The sequence below is a fragment of the Panthera leo genome, chromosome F3 (assembly GCF_018350215.1).
Source record: "Panthera leo isolate Ple1 chromosome F3, P.leo_Ple1_pat1.1, whole genome shotgun sequence".
In the NCBI taxonomy this organism is placed as follows: Eukaryota; Metazoa; Chordata; class Mammalia; order Carnivora; family Felidae; genus Panthera; species Panthera leo.
Genome location: NC_056696.1, coordinates 30,061,118 through 30,080,535, shown reverse-complemented (window position 1 = coordinate 30,080,535; position 19,418 = coordinate 30,061,118).

The window sequence follows — 19,418 nt, the reverse complement described above, 5'->3', positions numbered from 1 at the left end:
TTCATGTTAGTTAACATATAGTATTGATTTCAGGAATAGAATTTAGTGATTCATCACTTACATATGACACACAGTGCTCATCCCAGCAAGTGCCCCCCCTTAATGCCCATCACCCATTTAGCCCATTGCCGCCCCCCACAACTCCTCCAGCCACCCTCAGTTTGTTCTCTGTATTTATGAGTCTCTTATGGTTTGCCTCCCTCTCTGTTTCTATCTCATTTTATTTTTCCTTCCCTTCCCCTATGTTCATCTATCTGTTTTGTTTCTTAAATTCCACATGAGTGAAATCACATATTTGTCTTTCTCTGATTAACTTACTTCTCTTAACATAATACAGTCTAGTTTCATCCAAATTGCTGCAAATGGCAAGATTTCATGCTTTTTGATAGCCAACTAATATTCCATTGTGTATATAACCACATCTTCTTTATCCATTCATCCGTCGATGGACATCTGGGTGCTTTCCATAATTTGGCTATTGTTGATAATGCTGCTATAAACTTGGGGTGCATGTGCTTCTTTGAACCAGCATTTTGGTAATCTTTGGATAAATACCTAGTAGTGCAATTGCTGGGTCATAGGGAAGTTCTAGTTTTGACTTTTGGAAGAAACTTCATACTGCTTTCCAAAACAGCTGCACCAGTTTGCATTCCTATGTGTTCTTGATTTTAAGGAACACTGGCTGGCAGTGACCTTCTGTCTTCCTTCCCTGAGCAAAAACGTGATGACTGGAGCTGAAGCAACCTCCTTTTCTTTAGATCACAAGGGAAAGAAAGAATGAAAGAAAGAAGGGAGGGAGGGAAGGAGGGAAGGAAGGAAGGAAGGAAGGAAGGATGGAAGGAAAGGAGGGAAGGAGGGAAGGGAGGGAGGGAAAAAAAGAAGGAAAGAAAGAAAGAAAGAGAAAAAAGGAGAAAGAAAGAGAAAAAAAGAAAAAAAAGAAAGAAGAGAAAGAAAGAAAGAAAGAAAGAAAGAAAGAAAGAAAGAAGGGAGGGAGGAAAGGAGAAGAGAGGGGAGGAGGGGGGGAGGGGAGGGAAGGGAAGGAAAGGAAAGAAAAAAAAGAAAAGAAAAGAAAGAAACTCTCAGAGACATTTGCCCCGAAATCTCTGATCCCCTGAACCAACACTGGCAGCTCACTCCTTTCAGACTTTTATTTTTATCAGAAAAATGAAACCTTATGTGTTTAAGACGTTGGTTAGTCAGGCATTCTGTGGCTTGTGTCCTAAATGAGATGCATGAAGGATTTCCTGGGAAGTTCCACAGCCCCAAGACTCTGAGTTGCCTCCGGGGCTAATGTGGAGGATAAGGCAAAGGCTAAGCCAGCAAGAGGAGCCGCCAGCCCTTCCTGGCCCCTGATTCCTCCAGACTATCTCACCTTTTATCTTGTACATTGACTTTATAATTCAGCATTCAGTTAAGAAAAATAAATTGGTCTAAGATGCTGTTTCAAACCACTGGGTTAGGTATTTTTTCCACCAGAAGATTTGTTGGCTTTATTATGGAAAAAGGCCCAGAAACTGAAAGACAACCAACGGAATGGGAAAAGATATTTGCAAATGACATATCGGACAAAGGGCTAGTATCCAAAATCTATAAAGAGCTCACCAAACTCCACACCCGGAAAACAAATAACCCAGTGAAAAAATGGTCAGAAAACATGAATAGACACTTCTCTAAAGAAGACATCCGGATGGCCAACAGGCACATGAAAAGATGCTCAACATTGCTCCTTATCAGGGAAATACAAATCAAAACCACACTCAGATATTACCTCACGCCAGTCAGAGTGGCCAAAATGAACAACTCAGGAGACTATAGATGCTGGAGAGGATGTGGAGAAACGGGAACCCTCTTGCACTGTTGGTGGGAATGCAAATTGGTGCAGCCACTCTGGAAAACAGTGTGGAGGTTCCTCAGAAAATTAAAAATAGACCTACCCTATGACCCAGCAATAGCACTGCTAGGAATTTACCCAAGGGATACAGGAGTACTGATGCATAGGGGCACTTGTACCCCAATGTTTATAGCAGCACTCTCAACAATAGCCAAATTATGGAAAGAGCCTAAATGTCCATCAACTGATGAATGGATAAAGAAATTGTGGTTTATATACACAATGGAGTACTACATGGCAATGAGAAAGAATGAAATATGGCCCTTTGTAGCAACGTGGATGGAACTGGAGAGTGTGATGCTAAGTGAAATAAGCCATACAGAGAAAGACAGATACCATATGTTTTCACTCTTATGTGGATCCTGAGAAACTTAACAGAAACCCATGGGGGAGGGGAAGGAAAAAAAAAAAGAGGTTAGAGTGGAAGAGAGCCAAAGCATAAGAGACTCTTAAAAACTGAGAACAAACTGAGGGTTGATGGGGGGTGGGAGGGAGGGGAGGGTGGGTGATGGGTATTGAGGAGGGCACCTTTTGGGATGAGCACTGGGTGTTGTATGGAAACCAATTTGACAATAAATTTCATATATTGAACAAAAAGAAAAAAAAAGAAAAATAAGAAAAAGCCCCAGAGAAATGAATCATTACTAAGGGAATTTTAGCAATAGGGTGTCCATAAGAGGAAAAATTAGCCGGATCCCCTCTGACTACATCACTGCCTCTCTCCCCCAACTTAGCCGGTTCTGAGTACCAACCTAATATCTATTTTTTTTCCAGTTAGGTTGTTGGTTGTCCCACCACCAGATGTAAAGAGGGCCCACACGATCCTATATCTTCACTAAATTCCAGGGATCAAGGCCTGTGTAGAAGGTAAATATAGAGACACAAGGAATGTTTTGAAATTAATAACTGGTACTTCATAAGAGAGGAACCTGTGTAGAGGTGGGGAGACCCATGTTTGCTTTTGTGTCCCTCTTGTCTGGAGGCTCGGGCCTTGGGGGAAGACTGAATCAGTGGGGAATCTTGAGACCAATATTCTGATAAGTTTCCTTCTGTACTGGAAGGACTTGGTGCCTCCTGTATGTAATGCTGGTGTCCTGAAATGTTTTGCAAAGCCTGAATGTTGGCGATCAGACTCACATTTTAAATTCACAAGTGCACACAGAGAATTGGTTGAGAATGAAATAATGCCCGTCCACTTCTCCTTACTTCTCATATGCAACCCCTCCCCCACCTCAGCACCCCATCCCTCCCGCCAGTTCAAAATTCTTTTGCTCGCCCAGCTTCTGCTCTCCTCATTCATTTAGCATCGCAGACTGTGGCTTTAGAACTGGAGAAGCTTGGGTCTCATCCCAGGTCAGCCACTCACTGCCTGGGTGACCTTGGGTTAGTCTCTTAATTTCTATGTGCTTCAGTTTCCTCGTGCCTAATGGGGGTATAAGGATAGTATTTACCTGGTACTCTCTGGTCAGCAAGCTGGCCTAGAGAGAGCTGGCAGCCTGTGGGAGAGGTCACCATGACCACACCTCCAGGAATCTACCTACAAAGACATGACCGCCAACACCAGCCCCTTGTAGCCACCCTAGCCACAACGCTGAGGTTGGACAACTTCCGGCTTGTTACAAGCCACAAATAATTTAAAACACACAAAGCACCTAGAACAGTTCCGGGAGCATAGTGAGTGCTAAATGAGTGTTAGCTATGGTTGTTATTGTTGTTATTTATCTGTTACCAAGTTTCATCTCCCCTTTGGTAAATGGGGGTAACGATGTTCCATGTAATTAGCCCTTAGTCAGCGAACAATCAATTGACATGATAACTTTTGTTGACAGCTTCTGCAATTTCCTTCACTGGAAAGGCCCCTCTCCCAGGCTCCACCTGCTCAGAGCTTCTCAGCACCTTAGATCCTGCATGATTCAAGCTTCTTTTTGAATTCTTCAGCTTCAGGGGTTCACCCTGCCTTCTCCTATTACAGATAGCCACAGCTACTAATATTGGTGACTTACAATTTAGTACCGAAACATAGGTTGTATTTTCTTGTCCTTTATACCTTCAACTTCCTCTTAAACCTTTAGATTTCCTGGGGCACCTGGGCGGCTCAGTCGGCTGGGCATCCGACTTCGGCTCAGGTCATGATCTCTTGGTTCGTGAGTTCGAGCCCCGCATCTGGCTCTGTGCTGACAGCTCAGAGCTCAGAGCCTGGAGCCTGCTTCCGATTCTGCGTCTCCCTCTCTCTCTGCCCCTCCCCTGCTCATGCTCTGTCTCTCTGTCTCAAAAATAAATAAAACATTAAAAAAACAAATTTAAAACTTTAGATTTCCTACATGCAAGGGTTCATTTCTCCATGCTTTTAATACACTTTAGAGTATTGACCAGCGCTGGGCACAGGGAAGTGCCTTGTAAATATTTGTTGATTGCTCTATTCACATTTACTCTAAATTCACATTTTTATATGCATGCATGAGATTTCTTTCAAAGCAAGTTACATCTGTAGTACAGCAAAGTACCAGAAAAAGCATCCACATGATCCCATCTAAACTCGAATTGGACATAAACCCAGTATCAGGGGAAACTTGCAAAGGATTTCATCCCTGTGTAATGCTGAAGGGAAACAGGGTTTATATGCCCTGAAACAGGAAGAAAAAAAAAAAGAGGCAGCATCTTCTTGATCTTATTTCGTCAATCGAAATTCCGCCTTCCCCTAGGCCTTACCCTGGCCAAATTCAAGAAACAGATGTTTGCATAAAAAAATCTCCCCGGAGTCAGCGTGGCTGTTTATCCAATTTTCACCCTGCCATGCAGACGTAGGTTATGTCCAACAGAGTCCAAACAACAAGTTGGAATGTACGAAGTTCAGGCTGTGGAAGGGTTCAAGGAGAGGTGAGATGGTCCCACATCAGGGATGCTGAGAGAAGAGCTCACCGTGAAGAGAAGTGGGGCAAGAGAACTTCATTTCCCACTAAGAGAAAAAACTTCCTTTCTCAGCTCAGGATCCATAGTCCTCTGAGCCCTACCATTTTCTAAGGGAAGATACCCTCTGGGCTGTCCGTCTCTGCATGTATCACCCTTCTGTGAGCAGCCCCCCAACACAAAAACTAATGTTTACGTTTTTCTGAACTTTCTAGGTCTGCAAACCTGTTCCATATTGATAAACTGAGTGTGTGCCTCTTTCTTTTTGACTCCCCTGTTGAGTTCATATATTTTGGTTGTCACATGAGCTGTGAGTAATTACATCAGTGCAGATGACGGCTCTGTCGTAGCGATCTACAAATCTGTTAACTTTTGTCTATTTCAACGTCTTTCCCCAACATTACCTTAATAAGTTGTATGTAAAACATGAAGACCAGGGGAGATGTTTCTTAATGCAATTTACAACATCTCAGAGGTGAGAATTGAAAGCCCAGCTCTGACTGCAACATCTGCTCTGAACAAGGGCATCGAGGGACCTGCCATCAGATTTTTTTGTCTTAAGGATGATCACCGTGTATGTTCACAAATAAAAATGTGAAGCGTTCTGACAGCCAAGCAAACCGTGAAGAATTAAACTTCCCAAACAGGAAAACACACTGGAACATCCTTTCTGCAATTCATTTGAGAAAACTCCTTCATTCAGAGCCTCGTCATTTCCTGCCCCTGACTGTCTGCCCAACCCCTGTCAGTTACCCCCACAGACATGTTTCCGTGAGAGGGCAAGGTTCCATTTGGAGGGGGAATGGCCCAACTTTGAAGGCATCAGTTTCTTAATGGTAAAATCAGACTTTTCCAGTAAAGAGGTCTGAGGCAGTGTGTTCAGTGGCAGCGAAAGGAAGTTTATAAAATCACCAGCACCTCCTGAGGCAAAAGTTTCTGGTGACTCACCAATACCTTCCCAAAAAGTCCCTTGGAATGTCAGTCCCTCACTTCTCTGACCTCAGTCTACCCTTCTTACCACAATCCCTGCCGCACTTTAGTGCACTCCAGACAACCTAGACCAGCCCGTCTTCCCTAAACATCTCCATCCCTTGCCCTTCGACTACTTATCTTATGTATCCTATCACTGGCGAAAGTCCTACTTCCCTTCAGCGCCTAATGCAAGGGCTCCTGCTTCGGGAGTTTCTCCTGATCACCTTGCTGTATGTGACCACTCCATCCCTCACAGTCCTGTAGACCCTTGCTTTTAGCATTTATCACATTCTGCCAATACACTTGTCCAATACACCCTTGTCCAATACACCCTGCAACGTTGCAGTCTCCAAGAGAGTGCCCAATTAAGAAATATCTTGAGTACAAAACAGAGTGCCTTGTTGTGATGGACTGAATTGTGTCCCCTCTCCCACAAATTCATGTATTAAAGCCCTACCCCCCAACGTGACTGTATTTGAAGAGAGCGCCTTCAGGAGGTAATTAAGGTTAAATGGGGCCTTCAGGAGGTAATTAAGGTTAAATGAGATTGTAAGGCTGGAGTCTTTCTCTCCACATTCATGCACTGAAGAAAGGCCATGTGAGGGCACAGCAAAAAAAGGTGCTTATCTGTAAGTCAGGAAGAGAGCCCTCAAAAGACATTGAACTCTACTGGACCTTGACCTTGGATTTCCGATCTCCAGAAAATAAATTTCTGTTGTTTAAGCCACATTGTTTATGGCGTTTTGTTTTGTTTTGTTACGGCAGCTGAGCTGAGTAAGACACTTGTACGTGATGAACCGTCAATGAACACTGATTGTGTACATCGACTTCAAGAATAGAGGGAACCAGGAAGATGGAAAAGGTGATATCTGAGGGGATTCATCCCTCCGCATATGTGTGCTCCTCTCACTGGCTAACAAGTAGTGTGAGATACCTGTGGTAAGCAGGTACAAGCTGAAGGTTGTCTTCGATACTTTGGATTTAATTTTGTCTTTTAAAGCATTGACATGGTTCAAAACTTAATACCAAAAGTATTTGTTACAAAGTCAGTGTGAGAACTGCTGTTTGATATTTCCAAAGCCAAGCCTTGCTGGAGTGATTCAGGCGATTCCAATAACAGCCACTCAACACTTCCACAGTTAATCATACACCCAAAAACCCCACATATAATTAACAAAGTCTCAGGGAATTAATCCAACCGGATTGGCCAGTAGCACAAATAATGTATATATTTATCAAATAGGTCATCTGGTATCTTAGAGGCAAAACTCACAAAGTGATTGGCTCGTTAGTCCCTTTGTTGCCTCAAGAAAACCTGGCCGCAAAACCCAGTTCTCTTTTGAGAGGCCAAGAGCATGTTCTGTGCTATAAACTTACTACTAGTTTTACTTACATGATGTATTGGATGAGTCAGGGTTCTCCAGAGAAACAGAACCAGTAGGATAGAGATGATGATAGATAGATAGATAGATAGATAGATAGATGATTGATACATAGGTCGATAGGTAGATATTATTTTAAGGAATTAGCTCGCAGGACTGTGGGGCTTGGCAAGTCTCTAGACAGGCTGTCAAGTGGGAAATTCGGGAAGAAGTTGGTAGTGTAGTCTCGAGTCCAAAATCCGCAGGTGAGAAAGTCAGGCAAGATTTCCACATTGCATTACTGAGGCAGAGTTTCTTTTTCTTTGGGAAACTTCAGTCTTTGCCTTAAAGCTTTCAACCAATTGGCAGAGGCCCACCCACATTACTGAGGGTAATCTGCTTTACTCAAAGTCCACTGATCTAAATGTCAATCACATCTAAAAAACATCTTCAGAGCAACATTTAGACTAGCCCAGTCTGTTTGTTTCGTTCAACTAGACAACTAGATACCATAACCTAGCCAATTTGACACATAAAATGAACTATGACAAATGGAGACAAAGCTCTGAGTGAAGGTTTTTAGCTAAGAGATTTTTAGCATGGGGTAATATTGTTTCCCAACAGTCCTTAGAAATCCCTTCATCTTGGCTAAGTTTCTTAAAACATCTAAGCCAAAAAAACCTACGGCATCCCGAAATTGAACCAGTGGAAGGTTCTGGAAGTTCCTTCAGTGCAAAATAGTAGAACCTAGCCCCAAAGTGTTTTTACTTCTGTGGAAAACATTTCAGGGCCTGTCCCAGTGAATCCTAGGAAAGTGCTGGCCAACCCAGTTTTCAAAGAAAAACTCCTGATCAATCCCATTTGAAATAAAGTCTAACAATTTGGCCAAACAATTCTTAGATACTATAGCGAAAAGTTCATGAGAGAATACAGTTGATCACCGAATAAAACTTAATGAACGGATGTATCGCTCAGTAAGAGAAAGGTCTCTCTTCTCCTCTCCTCTTCTCTCTCCCTCTTACTTTTAAATATTATTTTTATGGCTTCTTCACAGGAGAAAAAGACTCTTTAAAACTATAACCGAATGCCAGGCAGAAAACAGACTAGTCTCTTAAACTAATGGCTGTTGTTGAGGGCTCCTTTAGCAATATCCAACTAGAGAAAAAGCAAAAAAAAAAAAAAGAACTTCGCAATAAACGACCTTCACAGACGAAGACTATTCATGTTAATTAGTAGCTCTTTTCAAATATGATTCATATATGCATTAGGCCATGCCATGCTGAACAATGCATGCATTGTAGTAAACATCAAGATAAGTCTCAAGTATGGTTATCAAAATTTTAGAAAACTCTACTAGGGATTTTTTCATACGATTGTGACTTACTGCTCCTAGTGCATTGCACAATGGTATATTTCCTAATGGCTTTTAGCTTTTCCCACTGCCAACTTTTATATTTAAAATCCATACAATTATGGACAATTTGTGAGCATTATGAGGCTTTTCTTTTTTGCACTGATTCTTACGGATTCGAGCCAGCTTTTATCCTTAGAAAATCAAATGCATTTGCTTACAACACTAGATTCATTCTCACATATTCCACTTTATTCTTATTATTAGTATTCCTTATTATGCATATTTAATTTAAGAATGCATTTTCTCCATTAAAAAATTAGAATATGCTGAAAGAAGTATTAGAAGGTGATTATTTGCTTTAGTTTGCTTTTGTTAACTGTGTAAGCCCTGATACAGTCCTCTCAAAGTTACAAGCAAGAGACAAAAACACGAAAGAGCAAAAGGAAATTTAAATGAAAATCTGCTTAAATATCACCGACCTTATTTATGTAATGATGGGATATAAGGTGTCAAAACCACATTAAGAGAATGGCTACAAAACCTTTCAACATCACATGAGTGGAAGCTCTAAATTTGCTAGTCTTTAAGCAAACACAGCACTAAGTACGGCTCTTTAGAGACTAGTTCAGGGAGACGTAGCTCGAAAAAAGCAAGAAGTTTGAAGTCGGTGTGCACCTTACCCACCTCCGTACATGGCGCCTCACTCCCTCACCCCACTCTCCCTAGTGAAACAGGAAAATTAAGGGGCCAAGCCTCAGCGTTGGCCCTTAGAGTACACTCCTTTCACAAAACAGCTGGAAGTTTAGGGTCGGAAAGAAAAAGGGAGCCAGGTCAAGTGGCCTTCTTAATTTTGTGAGCATCGATCGGAGGCCATCAGCCGAGTGCTTTGGCCGCTTTTTCTGTGTGTTGCCAAACAGGTATGAATCTGCCTCGACTCCAAAGTGATTGATTTCACTGGCTGTTTTAAAATTGTGAGGACAAACCAAAAAGAAGGTCCCGTCTCTCTGTGATTGATGGGAGTGGCCTATCCTTCTCACTACCTCCCCACCCCCCACCCCAAACACACCCGTGTAACTTGGGTTACATAATAGGGGTCCTCTATCAACCACACTGAGTACAGCAGGGAAGGGCAAAGACCGCGTTTCTCAGTCTCCTGCTTTTACCGTTTTTAAGGGTTATCATTGGTATTGGCTTGAGACCTTGAAATTTATAAACACCAGTTGACTTTGTCTTACTACGAAATCCAAATAAATTAATACTACCTAACATATTTTGGCACCTTTTAAGCATCTAGTGACAGAAGGACATCATGTTAACTACTTTTGCTACAGTACCTAATTATAATATACCTCTAAGAATTTCAGGCCACATCACAGGGATAAAAGTCCTTATTCGCCCACTTACTAGCTCTGTGAATAGGCACATATTACTTAATCTCTCTAGGCCTCAGTTTTCTCATCTGACAAATAGGAACAATGATAAACCCTACTTCAGGAAGTCGTTGTGAGTTTTCAATGGAATGCGTGTAAAACCCTCAGAGTAGGGCTTTCCAGGCTCAATTCCTCATTGTGTATCCTGGATCCGATGCCTCTAGAGGCCCCTGGGTTATTTCTCTCTGCTTCATAACCCTTAGTATTTTAGAATTTCCAATCTCATTCTTAACTTTAAAAAAAGAAAGAAAAAAGGATAGAACACAGCCATGCCCTCCCAGTTAACTAACTATGCCTCTACTTAATAGCCTCACTGCCCCTTTAGGGAATGAAAATAGAATATTCTAGGGGCGCTGGGGTGGCTCAGCTGGTTAAGCGTCTGACTCTGTTTTGGCTCAAGTCTCCATCTCACAGTTTTGTGAGTTCAAGCCTCTTCCAGCACAGAGCCTGCTTGGGATTATCTCTCTCCCTCTCTCTCCCTGCCTCTCCCCCACTCGCACTGTCTCTGCCTCTGTGAAAATAAATAAATAAGCTTTAAAAAAAAAAAGAGAATATTTTAGTCAAGGCCAATAAATGCCTTGAAAATAAAGATATACACAGACCTCAATTAATTAATTTGCTAATTATTCTCTCCTCAGACCAATATTTTTTATTTTTTATTTTTTATTTTTTTTGGTTCTTCCACAACTATGATCAAACACAAAATAGTAAGGGTGCTCTTTTTCTTTTTCTTTTCTTTTTTTTTTTTTTTTTTTTGCTATCTTGGCAATTAAGGTTAATCAAGTGCACAACGATGCAGTGATGAGTATCAGAGACATAAGTTGAAATTCTGAAGCCCCAAATTAAAACATCAGAAGCCTACCCCATTTATAATCTGTTAATTGCCTTCTTTATAGAGCCCCGAAGATCCAAATGTTTGTTTTGGTTGGGTGTTAGTTTTAACAACATGTTTTGGGATGGATGGCTCACCTCCAAACACTGTGTTAGTGTATCATGCTCTAGTAGTGAGAGGAGCCTGTGAATTTGTACCTCTTCACCCTCAGCGAGGGCTAGGTCAGACTGATCGCGGCATTATTATGTCATGCATTCTAACAGTCGGCCTCTGGAAGAAAGTCATGTCTGCTGCAGCACAATTATCTAAGACTGATGATACAGACCAAAGTCATTAGAATAAAATTTATTTGGCATATAGATCTTCTCGGCCACTGTTCCAACTTCACGGTCTACTTAGTAGGCACAAACGATTCTCCTTAGCAAGACTACATTCTCACCTTGCCAGTAAAAAGCAAAGGCTCTTTAATAGACATATTACACACAATACAGTATAATCCTTTAGTAAGGGAAGATGGGGGATGTTGTTTGCTGGAGACAGATCTCCATCATGAGTATCATGCCTCGTCGGTGATGCTTAAGAAGATCTGCCAATTATCATGGCATAAGCACCTCCATTTTCTAATCTCCACAGTGAAAGTCTAGACATTTGCCAAATGTTTATGAGATTTGGATGAGCAATTGAGGAGGGGATGATAATCAATGGTCAGCAGCACATTGTCCTTTAAGCACATCCTAGAAGATAAGGTCTGAAAACCCACTGAGAGCACAGAGAGGGCTCCTCTTGGTCTAGAATTTTCTGCTCATTCCTTGACCTCCCTTGTTTCAACTGATTCCTTTATATATCCCTTGTTGACTTCTGTAGTACACCCCATTCTTCTCAACCACCCGCCTATCCAGGACCCTCTCTCAGAACATGTGACTTCATGTTGTGGGAAATTTGAGGTCATGAGACATGGCTGCTTCAGACTCACATGTGTCCACCTCAGATTCCAAGTGCTCTATCTTACTGCAAGTCACATGCCTCCATCTGGATTCTGAATATCATGTCTCTGGAATTTTCTCACCACCAAAAATCTGCTAGCATTTTGGAATGTTCAGTCTCTTCTTCCTCAGTTCCACCCCATCTCTGTCATGTTTGCTCTTCCCCCCACCCCACCACCTTTCTCTCTCTGTCTCTATCTTTCTGTCTCTGTCTCTGTCTCTCTCTCTCTCTCTCTCACACACACACACACACCCTACAGAGAAGCAATTATAGTTGTGTCCCTATGTCTATTATAACAACATAATACTAAGTAGGAGAAAAGACAATAAGCAAAGGAGTAATCAATATCGGGCAGATTTCATCCAGTGAGGGACACAGCAAGAAAATTTTTTGTAATTAATTTTCTTTATATGTAAAATATATTAACTACATCCATTTAATGTGTACAATTTAATGAGTTTTGACAAATGTATGTATCCATGAAACTGCCACCACTATCAAGATATAGAACATTTTTATAATCCCCTCAAGTTACCTTGTGTCCCTTAACTCTCCATCCCTTCCTCTACTCCTGGCCACAGGCAGCCACTGACGTTTCTTGCCACTTTAGATGAGGATGCATTCTTCGGCACGTTATAGAGATATAGTCACACGGTATGTGGTCCTTTGTAACTGGCTTCTTTCACTTCATAAAATCACTTTGAGATTCATCCATATCAGTGTGCATACGAGCAATTCACTTTTTTAATTGCTGAGTGGTATTCAATTGTATAAATGTGCCACGATTTGCTCATTTATTCACCTGTTGGTGGACGTGGATTATTTCCAGTTTGAGGCTATTTCAAATAAATGGCCATGAGGATTGTGCACAATATTTTATGTGGGTGTATATTTTTATTTCTTTGGGGGTAAATACCTAGGAATAGGACAGCTGGTGGTAGGGTAGGAATATGTTTAACTTTTTAAGAAACTAACCATTTCCAAAGTAGTGGCACCATGTTGCATCCCCCACGGCAATACATGAGAATTCTGGTTGTTGCACATCCTCGACAACATTTACTATTATTAGTCACTTACATTTAAGCTATGCGGTGATGTGTCCATGTGGTTTTATTTTATTTTTCTGAGTTTATTTATTTATTTTGAGAGAGGCAGAGACAGCACGAGCAGGGGAGGGGCAGAGAGAGAGAGAGAGAGAGAGAGAGAGGGAGAGAGGGAATCCCAAGCAGGCTCCGCACTGCCAGCACAGAGCCCGATGCGGGGCACAAACCCTCAAACCATGAGATCGTGACCTGAGCCACAACCAAGAGTAGGAAACTCAACCAACTGAGCCCCCCACCCCGAGACCCCCCATTGTGGTTTTAATTTGTACTCCCTTGGTAACTAATGGTTTGGACCATCTTCTTATGTGCTCATTGGCCATTTGCAGATCTTCTTTCGTAAAGCGTGTGTTCAAATCTTTTGTCTATTTTCAGAATCAGGTTTTCTTCTTATTGAGCTCTAAGCATTCTTCATATAACCTAGGTACACTTTCTGTGTTAAATACATGTATTGATAACATCTTTCTTTCATCTGGCTTGCTTTTTCCTTTCTTAATAGTGTCTTCTCAAAGCAAAATGGTAAATTTTGATGAAGTCCAATTGTCACTTTTTTTTTTCTTTATGGTTTGAGATTTTTTTTTTAATTTTTTTTAACGTTTATTTATCTTTGAGACAGAGAGAGACAGAGCATGAACAGGGGAGGAGCAGAGAGAGAGGGAAACACAGAATCTGAAACAGGCTCCAGGCTCTGAGCTGTCAGCACAGAGCCCGACGCGGGGCTCGAACTCACGGACTGTGAGATCATGACCTGAGCCGAAGTCGGACGCTTAACCGACCAAGCCACCCAGGCGCCCCTATGGTTTGAGATTTTTATGTCCTAAGGAATCTTTGCCTGCCTCCAGGTCCCAAAGATTTGATTTTATGTCTTATTCTAGAATTTTCATGGTTTCGTGTTTTACATTTAGGCCCATGGTCCAAAGTCATTTAAAAATAATCTCTTAGGCTTATGAGAGCACAAATTATTCTAGGAAAAAACCCAGAGTGACTCACCATTAATTTTTTAATGTTCGTGCCTCCAGTTCTTCTTGAGTTTAGCTTCGTTTTGCCGGGGAGAAGATGTCAAGAGAGAGAAAAAGAGCTACACATGTTGTGTAAGCCCTTTGTTTTCTTCTTAAAATTTTATTTTTCACTACTTTTACAAGCATTTTTATATTTTGTGTTGAGAACACTTTCCCACAACTTTCCATAGTTTCAAAAGCATAGTTTGAAGTAGGTGCAGAGAATCCCATCTTATCAATATACAAAAATGTATCTAGAGAGTCCCTTTCTTTAGCATTTGCCTTGTCTCTGATTATTTATTATAAGTAATGTGGCTCTAAATGTACTTCCACCTAGGTCTTAGATCTCTGGTTATTTCCTTAGCATAAAATTTTTATACGTGGATTTACTGGTTTAAAGGATAAGAACATTTTTAAAGCTTTTGATACACATTGCCAGAAAGAATGTAGCAATTTCCAGGCCTCCTAGTAGGTCTGCAGAAGTATAAATGCAACCTTCTCTGATTTGTGGAACTGCTTTTGGTTTTAATCTTAGCAAATCTGCTCATTTATAGTGCTCATTGTATTTCCTTGGTTTTAGGAAGCTTGAACATTTTTTTCCATATGCTTTTGGAGCATTTGTGTTTCTTTTTTGTGGATTACTTGTTCAAGCCTTAGTCTATTTTTCTAATGAGATATACTTTTATTGACTTATGAGAACTCTTTGTATATAAGCCTACACCACTCTATTGATATGTTAATCTGTTTCTGCCAAAAGCATTTCAAATATTTTAATTTGTTGTTTAATTTTGTTTATGATATTTCTAATCTGCATAGGTTTAAAACTTGGTAAGTTAAATCCATCAAATTCTTGCATTAAAAAGATTTTCCACACCTCAATAACATACACATTTGTAGACAGACAAACTACCATTTTTCACCTTTTATGCATTGTTTTTAGATTGTAATGTGTCATCGATCTATGATGTATTTTAGTACGCAGTGCAAAGACTGTGTCTTAGCCCTACTTCCTTGCAAAGCAGAGCCCGAGGAAAAGCTTACACGTTAAAAGTTTAGGGGCAAAAGATCCCAGGGCATCAAGAGTTGAGAAGAAAGGGAAAATAAAGAATGGCAGAAGGAAAGAAGATCAAAAGTGGTGCGTGACTACCAGGCTTGGCCAGAGTTTCAAAGGAAAACACAACCATTGCTCAGTCGTGCAGGATGTCAACAGAGAGGCTCACAGAGCCAATGCCCGAATCCAATGGAGCAGAGAGAGGATGAGGGGAGAGGAAGTGAGCTTTCAACTCTCCATCTCTTTTCTTTCAATGGTCAAGGTTCGTGCTTCTGAGCTGTTCTACCCAAGCCCTGCTAGGGACGGGTGGATTCCATGGACTCAGCCGCATCCAACGTGGGTGCTGGAACTGTTGTATATCCTGTGATAGAAGGGAGCATTGGAGGCTGTGCTCCGGGGGCTGGTGGAACCTGGCAAATCCAGACAGGCACTTACACTGGTCTAGGAGAGGATGTGACTTTAAGAGTTGGCCACTTATTCTCGCTCCGCATAATGGATAATCAATCCTTTTCCCACCAATTTAAATTTCAACATTGCCAGAGTCTAAGTTCTTCATTATGCTAGGTTTTATTTCAGGTTCTGTATTGGTCTATATGATGTACAAATGTGCATTTCTAATAATTTTTAGCTGCCTGGTGGTACAAATTTCCTCTTTTTTTTTTTTCAGTTTTTTTCTTGGCTTTGATGAGAACAAGCTCACGTGTGTAGGTAAAGTCATAATAATTTTAACCAGTTTCATAAAACAGTTGGGGATTTGTACATAAATCACATTAAATTAATACATCTGTTTGAGGACTAACAATATTTTTTTTTACTGCTATATTTTACCATTCATGAATACAGCAGCCATGTCAACTTATTTCAGTTTTTTTTCTAATCTCCCTCAGTAAAAGTTTCCAATTGTTGTTCATGTAGCTTCTGCAGAACTTCTGTTTAATTTATTCCTAGATATTATAAATTAGTACTCCAGTGAACAGGAATTTTTTATTAGGCTTTTTTAATTGATAAAATTCTGGCAGGTAGTAACCTCTTTATATATTAATTTTGCAACTGACTATGTTTCTAAACTCTCTAACTAGTTCAAACAATCAATTTAGTCTCATGGGTTTTCTAGGTAGACCAGCATATGGTCTATAAATGATCACTTTTCTTTCTTCTTCAAGAATTTTATCTCTTGCTTCTCAGTTTCTGCTCGTTTTCATTGGCTGTAACTTCAGAATAGTGTAAAGTGAATGATTATGATGTCATCTTTGTTTCGCTTTTAGTTTTAATAAGAATGTTCTGGGGAAAAATGATTTAAAAAAAAGAGAACGTTCCTGCTATTTTACTTTTAAATATCATATTGCGTGTTGGTCTCAGAGAGAAATTTTAAATCCTATCAAGATAGTACATTTCTATTACTAGATTACAAATAGCTTTTCAAATTGATGATGAATGTTTAATTTGTGTCTTTTTGTCCTGATTAGACTGACCAGAACATTGTCTGTTTTACTGGGACAAGGAAGATGAAGCTTTTGATCCAATGCTCTTTTTAATTGGACAGTGGCCTTCCACTTAGAACTCAGCTGCTTCTCCAGGGAAGGACCCTCTGCTCCGTCCTTCTGCTACATAGGATACAAAACCCCTCGGTGTCGGGTCAGACTGGCCATCCACCATCTGACCCTGTTCTTATGGTCGAGTTGCTAAGCAGTCCAGACTGCTTAAATTTGTGTCACCCCAAAGCCATAGCTTGCAAGTCTATCTTGTTACCAGCATAGCCGTGTAACGGAGCTCCTCTTAGGCTTGGCGTAGCTTTTATTTGTCTGTTAGTTGGGGGGGAAGGTGCCTTAACAATGATTTTTATCCACGGTCCATGCTCGTTTTTTCTCTCGTCTTGGATCTTTGGACTCCAGTGATGCCAGTCCAGCATAACCCAAGTTTGCTTGGCTTTTATTTTTCATTTTCATATAAAAGCGCTGTGGATTTTCATACTTCACTAAGACAGAATATGGTTTCTGTTTCACAAGTTATTTAGGTGATTGCATGTACTTTGGAAATATCTATCCTTTTTCTGACAATCAGAAACGTGCTTTCCGTCAGGGAAGCGAGAAGGTGCATGGGACTCCATTGAACCCCCCAATTCACTATTATACCTGATCAGATCCTCTCCCAGTTCCCAGAGTTTCCACTCTGCCTCTTCTCCAATGTTCTTATTTGTTCCCGACCATCAACCCTCCTTTCAGCTCTTTGCCTTTTGCGTCATTGAGAAAATATGGGTAAGAATCCTGATTCTTTAATCTATAATTCTGGAGTCCTCCCGACCCTCTCCCCAATTTATCCTCTTTCCTCCAGTTTCATGGGACACACCGTCCTCCCTTCAGTATGAGATGGACCCCGTTACCCATTCCTTATCCAATTCCATCATCTCTCTTCAGATAGAGTATTTAACCCTGCAGTATTCCCCACCTCTCCCCTTTACTGATTTGTAAGCTTTAAACTCCTTTGGGTTTCCATTTTTCTTTTGAATCTCTCTGATTTCTTATTACTTGACCTCTCTCTTTCCCAGTCAGAAATGTAGAAAATCAGCAGTTCCTTCTCTGGCTCCTGCCTGTTTCTTAAAGTGTCGACACCCTCCGTCTACCCCAGGATTTTATTTTCAGTCTTGTTCTTAGTTCACAATACATTGAATGAGATTTCCCCTAGGTCATCTCTGTCACTCCCTGAACTTCTCCTAGCCTGTATGCTGCTGACACCAACGTTGTCATTTCTGTTTCAAATCCTGCTCCCAAACTGCATACTGCTTACTAGACCTTCTCCGCCTCGTAGTCCACAAGCACCTCCAAACAATATGTACAAAACTCTACTGATGGAATCCCCAGAACTGCTCTTTCATTGTCATAAGTGGCATAACTGTCCACCCAAGTCACCCAAGCCAAACTGGGAGTCTGTAGGGCCCTGTCCATTGTCCGCATCTCCAGCCAGTGCCACATGCTGCCTTTTCAAGTTGTCCTGTGTCACTCTCCTCTCTTCTGTAGCCTCCTGCTGAAACTTTACGCTAATGATTTCTTTTTCAAACTCTTAGTATGGTGTCTCGGCTCTGAATGATTTTTTTTTTTCTGTGAACCAAGCCTTTTTTTTTTTTTTTTTTTTTTGAGCAGCAGGCAAAGTTTATTAGAGTATAAGATTAGAAAGTAAGAATAATATGAAAGCTGTCTTTACGGAGAGGGGACATTTGAAAGTGGATGCCCCTAGCCTTTTCTGACCTGTAGCTATCCCACAGTCTTCCCACTATTCCCTCTTCTTACCACACTAGTCTCCTCTGATTCTTAACCTTGTCAAACACTCCTGAACACAATCATCAACTGAGGCCCTCCTTAACAACAAAAACAAAAAGTAGTTTCACTTAAATCCCTTGTGCTGAAAAAAACTTCTAACGGACCTTCAAAACCCTTGAGATAAAGTTCAGACTGCCTAGCATGACATATAGATGTTCTTCTCTAGACTTGTCTCTCACCAAACCTCTGTCCATTCTCTTTGTTCTCATGATGGCAAATTTCTCACATCTCACGTTTCTGCCACTCGCAATGCTGTTCCATGCCGCCATGATCCAGATCTCTGCTCAACTTTTTTTTTTCAACTTGTAGTGCTTCTAATACCTCCTCCCCATCTCTGACGAGCAAACCAACATCCACCTGCCTTTTTATTTTTTATTATTATTATTTTTAATGTTTATTTATTTTTGAGACAGAGAGAGACAGAGCATGAATGGGGGAGGGTCAGAGAGAGAGGGAGACACAGAATCTGAAACAGAATCCAGGCTCTGAGCTGTCAGCACAGAGCCCGACGTGGGGTTCGAACTCACAGACCGTGAGATCATGACCTGAGCCGAAGTTGGACGCTTAACCGACTGAGCCACCCAGGCACCCCCCACCTACCTTTTTAAAATAATCTCAAAAATCACCTATTCTCTGAATCTCTTTCATGCCACCACTCATCACTTAGAACTGATTACCTTTCTTTTTTGCACTCCTGTGTAGACTTCTTTCTTATAGGGCCTTTAATGAGCATATTTGTTTTCAAGTCTACTTTTCTCCCTGTAGTAATAAACTTGTTCTAATCCTTCCCTTATTTCTTTATCCAAAAACCAATATGGCTACCCAGAAACCGTTTTTAAGCATAGTGCAACCATTGGCCACATAAAGATTAATAACATATAGACTCCTCGCTCCAAGGAGCACACATAGAGAAGTGCAGACAGAAATATACACATACAACATAGCAAGTACCCTGCTAGTGACATTCACCATCTGTTTCTTTCATGGGCACAGGGAAAGAATATTTAATTCAGTTAGATTAAACAATACACTCTTGAACAACCAATGAGTCAAAGAAAAAATCAAAAAGGAAGTCAAAATATACCTTGAGACAAACAAAAATGGAAATCAACATACTAAAATTTATGGGGTACAGAAAAATAGTTCTAAGAGAAGAGTTTATATCTATAAATGCATATATTAAGAAAAAAGTTAGGGGCGCCTGGGTAGCTCAGTCGGTTGAGT